We start from the raw sequence: 12421 nt of genomic DNA, 5'->3' as shown, positions 1-12421 counted from the left end.
GCTCCTTCCAAACGAGAGCCCGGCCGACACGCACGGACCCGCCCGGACGCCAGGTTCCCGCCCCGGCACAGCCCGTAGCCGCCCACCGCCACTCACCTGCAGCCCCGCCGTCCGCCGGAAGCGCCGCCGTCCCCAGCGCCGCGGCGCGGGCACTTCCGGTGACGCTCTAGGCCGCGGGAGGACTGTGCGCTCGGCCGCCCGGGAGGCCGCGGCGCGGGCGGCTCTCGGTGACGCTCTAGGCCGCGGGGGGGGGGGTGGGGGGACTGCGCGCCCCGGCTGCTCCCCGCGTGGGCTGCGCGCGCAGGACGCTGGCTCCGCTCGCGGCGGTGTCCGGGGGACCTCGCCCGCCCCGCCCGCCTCCCGGAGCCGCGACCCCCTGCGAGCCCTGCCTCCCTCGCCTGCAGCCGGGCCCGGGTGAGGCCAGACGGTGGCCGAGGCGGCCGCGGGGCGAACGAACGAGCCGACGAGGCGCGTGCGGGTGGAGAGCGGTGGCGTCGCCGCGGGGGCAGAGGGCCGTCCGAGGGAGGCCCGGGGGGCCCGCTCCCCGGAGACGGGCCGGGAGCGCCCGCGGCGGGGCGGCTTCGCGATCGCGGCCCTCCTCCCGGCTGCGGAGACCCCCTCTTGCTGCCGGTCGCCCTCGCCAGCGGCTTGCAGTGGGGGCTTCACATTGACGGCGGCGGGCGCTGCCCGAAGACCCAGGGGAGGGTCCGCAGGACCGGCCGAGGGGGCTCTAGGCTTCACGCAGGACCGAAATCAAACGCGAGCCGGAGAAAAGTGCAAACGGCGTATTGAGCAGAGGTAGACGGTAGCCGCGAAACGTCCGGGGGACCCGGGAAGGAGAGGGGTTCTCCCCGTCGCGTGGGGTGAGGGGCTCACACTGGAAAGGGGCCCAGGGCACTGTTGCTTCGGGAATCTAGGCTAGGGTCCGACCAAAGGCCAGGTGGACAACGGGTGTTACTCTCTAAATCATCAAAACGGATGGCGAACGGCTTTCTTCTTCAGGCGCGTCCGGGTCGCTTCCTGCCCTGCGTGTGCTGCTCCCACAACCAGGTGCCAGAAGGGGGCTTTTTCTTTGCCGGCTAGAACGGTGACTTCATCCTGGGCTGCGGGTTATTCTTCTTTTCCAGCAGGTTCAGGGGTGCATCTGAGGGTGGCTGTTGTTTGTTTCTGCTCAGGATCCCTTCCCTCATGCGTTCTGTTGAGAGCGCAGCTTTCCTTCTGGGGAGTGCTCCTCTTCCCTCCGATCCCCCCTAGATCATTCTGGAGCCGAGGCCACACCGGGCCCTGTAGGATGAGAAGTGGAAAGGCGACGGGGGTCGGGCGCCTGCGTGGCTCAGTCGATTAAGCGTCGGGCTCCTGATCTGCTGGGGCCATGATCTCATGGCTCGTGGGATGGAAGGAACCCTGAGGGACGGAGCCTGCTTGGGATTCTCTCTCCTTTTCTCTCTGCCACCTCCCCCTCCCCTCAAAAATGAACAAACATTTTTTAAAAAGAAGAGGAAAGTGACAGACCTGGCCACATCAAGGGTCTGGTCCCGGCCAGGAAGCCTGGATTCCCTGGGTTGCTGAAGCAGCTCCTGACCGCGTGGGCTGCCCGAGGCCCTTTGAAGCCTGTGCGTGCCCCCAGTGGTGCCAAAGAGCTCCTGTTGCCGACGCTGTTGCTTTGGCGGTTGTCCGCTTGACTTCAAGGGTCCAGGCCCTGGGCCCCCGAGAGCTGGCAAGTGCCCTGAGGAGCCAAGGGGCTTCTTCAGTAGGGCCGGGCAGGTGCTGAGGGAATAGGCCCAAACTCACGCTGACTGGCCTGTGGCCCCAGCCAGTGCATGTGACCTGTCCCTCCACTGATGCGGCCCGTCTGTAGCCCCAACTGTGCCAACCACCTCTTCGAGTATTAAGAACCCTGAGATGCCACTTTGCAGACGAGGAAATCTGGATTTCCAGAAGAACGAGCTGGCACACAGAAAAAGGAAGTGACCCGCCTCACTTGGCTGGGATAATCCCGGCTACTTTCTACCAGCAGACAGGCACCCAGTCTCTGTGGCTGGAAACCACGGTGGCCCACGTGCGTTGCTAGTAGGTGGGCTCTGCTCTGTCGGTCGTTGTCATTCCGGGGCTGGGCCCCCAGCGCGGGCGCTGCTGGAACACGGCTGGTCACTAGATGGAGGGCAGAAAGAATTCGGGGGAGGCCTGCGGGCTCTTCGTGGTTCCCTTTTAGTACAGGCCTTAGGCACAGCCAGGTCCAGGTGAACTGGGCTGTGCGATCCTACCGTGGCCTGAAGAAAAAATGACAGTCAAGACCACAGAGGACAGGGCTGGCCGGTGGCCAACAGTGGTGCCAGGAGGGAATGAGCCCCGGTGGTCTGAACCCACACTCCCTGCCAGGACAGTTGCCTCTTTTGGCCCCAGAGGAGCTTCAGAATGCAAGAGAAGAGGGCAGAATGGAGATCCCAGGCGGGGAGACCCAGAAGCTCCCTCAGTACCCTGCAGCCCCCTACCTTCCCGCCTCTGGCCTCCCCCAGACCCCGGCTCCCTCTGGCGCCTCTCCTACAAGCCCCGAGTGCAGCAGCCGGCCAGCCCACCCCCCACGTCCTCTGTGCAGAAGCTTTTTCAGGGCAGGTGGCATCGGTAAACACCCACTATATGTTGTGTATATATGTTGTATTATTTATTTGTAAATAATTATTTTAAAAAACACGTAAAAATTAAAACATTTAAAAGGATGATCTCAGTGGAGAAACAGGTTTCCCTCTGCCTTCCAAGGAAATACCTCGGGTGTTCTGGAGAGCTGCTCCTCCCACAGGCGACTTTGCGAACGGCAAGTCCTGCCTCCTGCCCGCAAGCCTTGGCTCCCACCGCCCGCTGGACAGTCCAGCTCGGGCACGCCCCTCGCTGTCTCCAGCCTTTCGGGTTCCATCCCGCGTCCCGGCAGGGACTGGGACCGGACGGTAGGGGGCTGAGCCACCCCGACCTAGAGGCCGCCCGGCCCTCACTCCCGCCCTCCCCGCGGCCAAGGGCTACCGAGCTGCCTAGTAGCGGTCCCCGCAGCCACGCCGATGGAGGGACGGGACTGTGTGGGGGACAGGCCCCGGAGCTCAATCCCGCACACTTGGCGTAAGGGGCCAGACAGTACCAGCGATTTGGAATAATCCTTTAAACCTCTTGTAATAATCCTGTAAAGACGTCGGTGGCCCGGTGGCCGTACAAAAGCGCCCGTGGGCGCCGGGCGGGCCGGCTGAGCCTCCGTCGAGGGCTCGGCCAGCGGTGGGGAGGAGGGGGCGCCTGTCCGGAGGACCCCGCGCCCCGCGCGGCCGCACTCGGGGCAGCGGGCTCCCGGCCGCCGACGGCGGGAAGTGCGAGCCGGCACGAAGGCTTTCCCGCGCCCGTGCGGATGGTCCACCGCGGCCGGCCTCGGCCCAAAGCCCCCCCGCGCTCAGCGCCCTCGGGAGGCTTCTCCCCGCCGGGAAGCTTCCGGTGCTGGGGCCCGGGTGGGGGGGGGGCGCCGGGGGGGGGAGGAAGGAAGGAAGCACGGACAGATTCCCAGGGTGGGAAGGGGTGTGTGGTGGGTGATGCAGGGATTGAGGTGAGGGCGGGGAGGCCAGGCCAGAGGCAGGCGGGGAAGGGCCCAGGGCCAGGTGGCGGGGCACGGGAAAGGGCTGGCGGTGTGCATCTGAACATCCTGACTCCCGCACGGACGTCAGTGCAACTCCCATCCCGGAGTTTGGCCTCCCTCCCAGATGCGCCTCCCGTGGGAGATCCGTGAGCCGGACGCATGGGTTCCTGCAGGGCTGTGGTAAGAGAGCCGACCCGCCAGGGCTGACCGGCGCGGTCAGGTTGCGAGTGAGAAGGTGCAGCACCCCCTGGAGGCAAGACAAGGAAGCCGCAGAAACAGCTCTGCGCGGCCGGAACGAGCGCCCGCTCCCTGCGCTGCGTGGAGCCCGGCTCTGGGCCCGGCCCAGGGCGCCGGGCAGAACGGCCTGTGTCCCGGTGCAGACTGAAGAGATGCCCGTGCGGCTTCGCGTTTCGGTGTCTGTCTCTGGCCCTCTCTGTGCTGATGTGACAAAGCAGCATCACTAAGAGTATCTAGAATCGGCGTACTTTTCCTAAAATAAACCAGGACTTCTGTTCAAAGATAACTGTGTAGAGACCTTTTACTTCCCTTTCCCCCTCAAACCTAAAGGGATAGTAAAGAATGGGGAGCAGCGAGAGGAAGCCCAGAACCACGGCCCGAGAGGCCCCGCCTCTGGCAGGTCTGGCTGAGCGCCGCCCCCCCCCCCTCCGCCCCGAGGGGCCCAGTGCGCGTGCGTGCGCCAGCATGTGACTGCGGGCTGCGGGGGACTTCCCCAGGTGAGGGGGGCACAGTATTTCAGATCTGAGGTCACTCCCCCTTGGAGGACAGGTGCCTCCAGCAGGGACACGGCGGAGCAGGCGACAGAGCAATGAGCTGCAGTCAGGGTGGGTTTGACCCAGCTGCCTGCTGCCCCTCACCCCTGCCTTCCCCCAGGGCAGACCTAAGGGACTTGGGACGCCCTGAGATCGCTCCTCAAACGGCAATGAAGAAATCGCAAGTGGCATCACTAACAAAAATGAAGAGCCCACGCAAAGGAACCTGGTGGCACAGAAGGGGCTGAGTCAGCAGAACGCAGAAAGAAATGGAAGGAGAGGCATCACCAGTGTCCTGGAGGAGGAAGCACAAGAGAGGAACCCCGGCGAGCTGCCTCCAGGGGCCGAGGGATCAGCCCCACAGCCCCAAGGACCTGAATCCTTCAAGCACCCGAAGAGGTTAGAGCAGGGCTGCAGGTGAGGACGTGCGGCCAGCGGGAGGCCCCAGGCAGCCCCCACCGGACTTCCCACCCGGAGTCTGAGCGATAACAAATGGGCTGGGAGAGAGCCGGGGCGGGGCGTGGGGTGGGGAGACACCCTGGAGGCTTTACAGCAGAAAATTCCAGTTCAGCGGGGGGGTGGGGAGCAGGGGGAGGATTTGCAGCACATTGAGACCCAGCAGCTGCCCAGGCTCATCTCCACCCGCATGATGCCTGTGGGATCCGGGGGAACCTGCCCCGAGGACTGCTGGGGATGCACACATAGGGCAGCTCAACGCCCACCCCTGGGGGCTCACGAAGAAGGGAGACCGTCGGAGGCACAGCGGTGCGCAGAGCGCTTCCCCAGCCGCGGAGGCAACGGAGCCGCCGACTCCGCAGGGAGAGCCGCCTGCGGGCACCGCCAGAGCAGGTCCTGAAGCGCCCGCAGGAGGGGGGGGGGGCTCCGCTGCAGAAGAGAACGTGGGGAAGGGCCCGGGCCTGATCCCCCAGGGGCGGCCAGCGGGTTCCAGCAAAGAAACCACCTGGAGAAGTAAAAAGGGGTCAAAGCAAACCGGTGTGCGTTGAGAAGCTGTTTAGGATGTAAAGTCCTCTTTGAAGCAGGAGCCAGGATAGCTTCCGGGGCTTTCATTGTTCCTTGTTAATTTCTTGGCCATTCTTCCTCTAGACCGCTTTGTGAAAAAGGAAAATGTGTTTGATTACTTACTGTCTATTCCTATGAAACGAAAAGGCAGTATCGGAAGTAAAAGCCACGCGAGAAGAAGGGGAAGTTGAATGAACACAACAGAAGGCCAGGTCAGGGGCGTGGAAGACGGATCTAAGGAGCCTCACAAAGTGAGGTGGGAAAGAACAGAACGACAGTTGGAGAAGACGGGAAGGGGAGGGAGGCAGAGCCGGGCAAGCGGGATACTTCCAGATGGCTTTTCTGAAGAAGACCAGCAGAGGGACCGTGAGACAGTCCTTCCAACACAGAAAGGGAGCCCTGAAGCCCTGTGCCGCAGGCAGGAGCTGCCAGAGGGGTCCTGCTGGGGGGACAAGTGGATCAGAGTCCAGGGAAGCAGTCTGGCCTTTGTGCCAACATGTCGCTCCATCTCGTTCTCGGGCGCTGTTCACCACCCACCATTCTCTGGCCGGTTGCTGCCCTGTAAACCCGTGGGGCACCCTGGGGGTCAGGTGTAACAGAGAGGGACAGCCGTGCAGTGGCGCTGCACACGGAATGCAGGGTGGCAGGGTAGGAAGGCCCGAACCCGGGGTCAGGAACACCTGGGTCAGACGCCGGCACCGGCAGGTACTAGCTGCATAATCTGGGCGAAGGACTTCACCTGCCCGAGACCTAAGACGGGGCTGAAGCCCTCAGTTACTGTGCCACGGACACGTACGGACACCTGTCGTCTCTCACTGCCCCGTGCTGTGGGCGGCCGACGAGCCATCAGCACTGTGTGCCAGGCCCCAGGATGGAAAGCTGTGCTCTCTGCCTGGGAGGAGAGCCTACCTGTGATTCTCTCTCTCTGCTTCTCTCTCAAAATAAACAGACATTAAAACAAATAAATAAAGGCAATTTGAAAAGCGTAGGAAGAATAGAACACTCTCTGCCCCCAAAGAAATCAGTCATCAGCAACTCTAGGGAGCGTTTGCCCAGATTGTCAGCCGCTCATTTAGGCTCTGGGCGGTGGCTTACTGTTACAGCAAACTGTGTGAGGGAGAAGCAGGGCGGGCAGCTGGAAGCACGGTGGGAGAGCAGGGGCCTCAGAGTCCCAGATCTGGGTTCACACTGAGCCTGTGGTAACTCTTCTCTGAGCCTTGGCTTCCTGCCTGTAAATGAGGGCGGCCGGTGCCCGAGACGAAGTGAGGGGGGTGGTGATAGGGTGCATAGGGCTTCTAGCACCGCTCCCGGCCAACCAGAGCGCTTCAAGATGTGAATGTTACTTTAGGATGAGGTTAAGCATTTGGCTCAATTGTTTAAAGAGCTGTAACAGTAAGTCACCACCCGCAGCCTAAATGAGCGGCTGACAATCCATGCAAACCCTCCCTAGATTTGCTGATGACTGATTTCTTTGGGGGCAGAGAGTGTTCTATTCTTCCTACGCTTTCCAAATTGTCTTTATTTATTTAAAAAATGTTTACTTTGAGAGAGAAAGAGACGTGAGAGCGGGGGGAAAAGCAAAGATAGAGAATCACAAGTAGGGCGCCGACAGCACAGAGCCTGACGCAGGGCTCGAACCCAGGAACTGTGAGAACATGACCTGAGCCCAAAACCAGAGTCAGCTGCCTAAACGACGGTGTCCCCCCCCCGCCGGCACCACTCCAAATTGTCTTTAAAGAGCAGAAATGACTCTCACCATGAAAACAAACTCCCAAAGGTTATTTAAGAAAAAGAATATTAAAATCTGTGCTCCTTGAAGACTAGACTTAAATTTCCCTTAGATGTGGGGCCTGGCTGACTTCTGGGGTGAGGCGGACAGCCAGGGGACAGGGTGGCTAGGGGCCTCACGGTGAGCACCTGTGGCCCCAGCGACAAGGACTGGTACTTGAGAGGGAAGCATCGCCCCCCACCCCACCCCGGATCCCAGGTTCTGGGAGAGGAGGGCCTGGCCGTGTCTCCTGGGCAGGGGACGCAGGAGCCGAGGTCCCGGAGGCCGCCAGAGAAGCCATCGCGGACGAAGCGGGCCCGCCTGTCCCGAGGTCCCGGCGGGACGGGGACGGCGCCCAGAGCCCTCGGGCTCTCCCTGGGTCGCACCAGCCGGGACTCTGGCAGCTCGCTGCCAGCGCTCCTGGGTGGGGGTCAGGCAGCTCGGTGCCCCCGGGGCGCGCGGACGGGACTCAGGCAGCTCTGTGCCAGCGCTCCCGGGCGCGCGCTCCCGGAGGGCCCCGGCCTGGCCGCGAGTGTCAAGTCCTCCAGCGGGAGAACGCCTTAAAGTGCGCAGGGTGAGGAGCACAGGGCCTTGGGAATCGGCCCGCCCCGGGCTGCGGCTGCGCGGACGCCCCGCCGCGGCTCCAGCCCGGCGGGCTCCTGCGGCCCAGCGGCTGCACCGGGCGGTACCGGCGCTGGGGCGTCCGGTCCGAGGAGGCTGCGCGCGCCGCCTCGGAACCACGCCCCCATAGCGCCCCTGACCCTGACGCGGCCGAACCGCGGGCGCGCGCGGCGTTCCCCGGAAGCTCCGCCCCACGCCGCCGGCACTTCCGGGCGCTCTAGGAAGCTCGGAGGACTCGCCCGGGGACCGGCGCGAGGCGGGCTGGCGTCCCTGCAGCGGTCCGAGGGGCAGGGTGCGCGCGGCGAGGGAGCCTCTGGAAGTGGCCGGGGAGGCCGGCGCCGGAAGGGGATGGGCGAGGGGACCTGGCGTGGAGGGGCCTGAAGGCCGTCGGAAGGGCTCTGTGAAGCGAGGGAGCCCATCCGGCGTGGGACTTCAGAGGACCTCTCGGGTGTGGGGGTGGGACGCGGAGCGTGTCCTGGGTGGTGGGAGTGGCCTGCGGCGGGGTGGCGAGGGCAGCAGGAAGGGCCTGCGGAGGCCGGTGCCGCGCTGCAGCCCGGACTGACACCCGGGCGACCACGAGGTCTTACCGCAGGAGCAGAAGAGGGGCGCGGCGAGGCTGGGCAGAGGGCGGGGCCGGAGCCGCCGCGGGCGTGAGGGCAGGCTCCGCTCCAGGGGCCTGGCCGCCAGGGTCTCCCCTGGGCAGCTGCCTGTGTCGGTGCTCCTCCTTTGAGGGCTGATGAGAGCAGAGGTTCCCAACCCTGGGGCGCCGTCACTGGCACTGCGGGTGATGGGACTGAGCCCGGATTCCCAACTTTACCCCAGGCCCTAGTCTCTCTCCCCTGGGACGGGGCCTGGGCGCCTGTGCTTTTCCGCAGGTTCTCCAGGTGATGTAACTGGTACCTTAGTGGGTTCGCACACCCATGAAAATGCCAGGCAGGGGGTCTCGTGTGAGGCCAGTGCCTCGTAAGAATTTGCTCAGCTCAGCACGAGAGCCGCAAAGCCAAGACAGGCGGTGTATGAAGCCGCTCCAAGGAAGAGATACAGCTTGAGCAAAAAGGAGGGCGAGGCGGTGGAAGATGGTTGGAAGTGTATCCATTGTCTCAAAAGACTCTGCAAAGAAGCCTCCTTCTCTTGGACTTCTTGACGGGGCGTGTGGCAGCTACAGGAGACAGTTCTCAGCCCCTCCAAACAAGGTTTACTGGACTCAGCACATGGGTCCGGCACATGGCACTTTCAGGGTGTGAGGATGGAACGGGCTCCATTCTCGATCTTGAGTCCCCGAAATGGGTTTTCCCCGCAATGGGCACACTTGCAGGCTGCGTGCGTGTGGAGATCTCTGTGACCTTGTCAACGCACTGTGTGCACACGATGTCTCAGAAGCTGCTCCAAAAACACCCTACAGGCCCAAGTGTCCAAGGAATGTGCCCCCTTTCTAGACCATGAACCCAAGGAAACCCTCTGGCCTGCGGAGTCCTCTCCCACCGGCTCACTGTGGAGTGAACGCCCTGGCTGTGGCTTTGGTGTGAACAGAGAGGAGGAGAGTTTCCCCTCCTGCTGCCCGCCTGGTGAAGGTGCTGTTTCCGAGGAAGATCTCTGCCTCGGGCTTTGCTGTGCCGCTGCACTGCAGCGGGGTGGGGTCCTGTCGGTGGTATTTCTCGGATGCTGAACGTGCTCAGTGACAGTGGTATCCTGCATGGTGACCGTGACAAGGTACCTCTCCAGCCCCGATTACATGATGTGTCCACCTGGCCTGCCTCCATAATCCCCTCCTGACTCCGGTGCGCGCCCAGCGGGCTTTTCCACACTCACTACATTCACAGGGTCTCTCTCCATGTGAACTCTGACCCCGACAACTTGACCCTCTACCCAAGGCTGCGCCAGGTCTAGTCCACTCATTGGCTTCTCTGCAGTGTAGATTCTCCGATGCTGAACCTGGCCTGACTGTGCCGAACCCCTCCCACAGTCACGACGTTCCAGAGGTCTTCACCCCCCAGCTCTAACGTTTTGTTACATCGGAGGTTCCGTCCACCTTGGTTACACGTGCTTACATAGTGCTTCATGACACCAGAGCTCCGCCTGTGCCCTCCACGGTCACCACATCCCCTTGTCGAGCGCCCCACGGTTTCCAGCTCTGAGCGACGGGCTGTCTGCATCCACGGCCCCGGGTCTTATGAACACCGGCGGGACTTGTGAAACGCTGGCTGCGTGTGGGTGAGGATTTCCCACAAAATCTTGGCTGAGGCCATCTGAGCACTGAGTGGATTGTGGCCTTTAGAATCTATCTTGTGAATAACACTCAAATGCAGGAGGCCTCTGTGCCCTGTGGCACCAGACGTTAGAGTTGGTCCCTCAGCTCCCAAACGAGCCCCCTCCACCCGCCCCGGTCCCGCACGCCCCGGTTCCTCTCGCCGGTGCCGCCCTACGAGGCTCCGCCGCTAGGGGCGCCGGACGCGGCGGGCGGCGCGGGGAGGAGGTAGGGACGCGCTCCTTCCGGTGCGCTTCCACCTTGCTCTTCGCGACTTCCGGTTCGGTGGCGTCCGGGCGCCGCTTTTTGGCTTGGCGGAGGCGCTCCTCTCCGCAACTGCCTGTCTGGCTTGCAGTTTTTCCAGCGTCGCAACTGGTATAATGGAGACCCCGCGAGGGGGTCTGGGCCCAGCCCGGCCCTTCCCCAGCTCCCGAGACCCCGGCCGGAGAAACCCTCTCGGCGGGGTCTGTACCCAGCTCGGCCCTCCTCCAGCCCCCAGATCCCGGCCAGAAGTACTCCTCTACAGGGGTCTCCGGAAGAACAGTTTGCCTGGTTTTCACTAACGTCGGGATCCTGCCAGATGTGCTTTAGTGGAGAGCCTTGGGTTTAGGAGATAGAGCCGGGGGATCCGACCGCTGACACACTTGGCTGACTCCTAGTGACTGTTCAGTCGTGCAGCAGAGGCACACAGCCACCACTGTGCTGCTGCACCCTGAGGACCGAGTTGGATGAAACTTGCCGTGTCGTACTCAGTCTCCTAGGTGGGGACACGCCCAGCACAGTGCAGGGGCCCAAGAAAGGTTTCTTGAATGAGTGAATCAGGAACACAATGCAACAAACCATCATGGGAGGGAAGATAATTATTTTGCAGATGGTAGGCCATGAGGGTTAGGAACCCATACTTGTTAACTTCTGACTCTGGCCTGTGTCTGCCGGTTCTTCACACAATCTCATTTAGTGCTCACAGAAACCTTGTGACGTGGAGTCACCCCCAATAGACCTGTGCAACCCATATGTACCTTGCCCAAGATGGCCCAGGGCGAGTGGCAGAGCTGGGCTACAAAGTAGACCGAATGTCCTTAGAAGCTGGATGCTGGGAGATCCCTCCCCGCCTGCTGAGGGGCACGTGGCACACGGCAGATGGCTCCACAGACCACGTGTTGGTTTTGCCTCTGGGCTCTCCACCATGAACCAGGGTCTCAGACTGAAACCCCAGGGGATCTGAGGTAGCCCAATACGGGATGTTGCACATCAACCGAAAAAGACAAGTGTCTGGATGACACTGGCATCGGAAACGTGCAGGGGACGCTTCTGGTTCCGTCTGCCCATCCCGGCAGCTCCGCCCAGGCAGGTGGTGTGACTGAGGAGTCAGGCTGAAGGCAGTGTCTAAGGCCCATCTCCCTGGTCACAGCCACTGGCCCGGGGATGGATGGTGAATGGCAGGGCCCCCAGCAGAGCCCCCTCCTCAGGATGGTTCCAAGGTGCCTGGGGCTGGGAATAGCCCTTGCCCCTCTGGTGGCTACAAGGGAAGGAGTTGGATCTGGGCCTGCTTTAAGCTCTGCTCTGTGTCCTGGTGAGAGAGCACACCTGTAGCAGGAGGCATTGGGCCAACACTATGGCATCAGGTGCAATTCTTATCCTTGCTTGTGGCGGTGAATTCTGTGTGTCAACTTGACTGAGCCACGGGGTGCTTAGAAATTTGGTCAAACGTTATTCTGGGTATGTCTGTGAAGCTGTTTCTGGATGAGATTAACATTTCATTTAGTAGACTGAGTAAAACAGGCTGCCTCTCAGTGTGGGTGGGCCTCATTTAATCAGTTGAAAGCCTGACTAGAACAAAAAGGTCCGGTTTGACTCATGCAGGCGCTGCCCCATCCAGTCCTTCTAGACAGGTGTGCAGGGCACAGGTGTCTGTGGGATAGTCTAGGGTGGTGTGGAGGACCGCCAGGCTCTGCTCTTGGGGGCTGCCTGCCGGGTCGGGTCCTGGTGCTGGTGTCCAAGTGCACTCTCCATGTAGAGGCCGCAGGATGACCCTTCCAGTGCTCGGTGTGATGCCACTGCTCCCCGGGATGCCCTGGGGTCTACGCGTGCAGGCTCTGCGGCCTGGTTGCTGGAGGGCAGAGGCCCCGAAAACCCTTGTGGTATTAGGGAGGGCAAAGAGTGCGAAGAAGGTCGCCGTCCCTCCTCTCTCAGGCCACAGCGCCACCAGCAGAGGCGCCCCAGCTGATGTCCTGAGACTGACGTCTACTCCTCTCCCCTAGAGCTGCTCTCACCTGGAGCGGGGGCGCATGGCGGGAGTCCAAAGTGCTTGGTGGCCACGGGGCCCTGGGAGTGGGGCCCAGAGAGGTGAGGCAGCCCAACCGCAGGGCCCTCAGGACAGGGTCCCGGCT

Source organism: Lynx rufus, unplaced genomic scaffold, assembly GCF_022079265.1.
Source record: "Lynx rufus isolate CCGP_SWC_20201006 ecotype Redwood Valley unplaced genomic scaffold, mLynRuf1.p SCAF_12, whole genome shotgun sequence".
Classification (NCBI taxonomy): domain Eukaryota; kingdom Metazoa; phylum Chordata; class Mammalia; order Carnivora; family Felidae; genus Lynx; species Lynx rufus.
Note: the sequence above shows the minus strand (reverse complement) of the source record.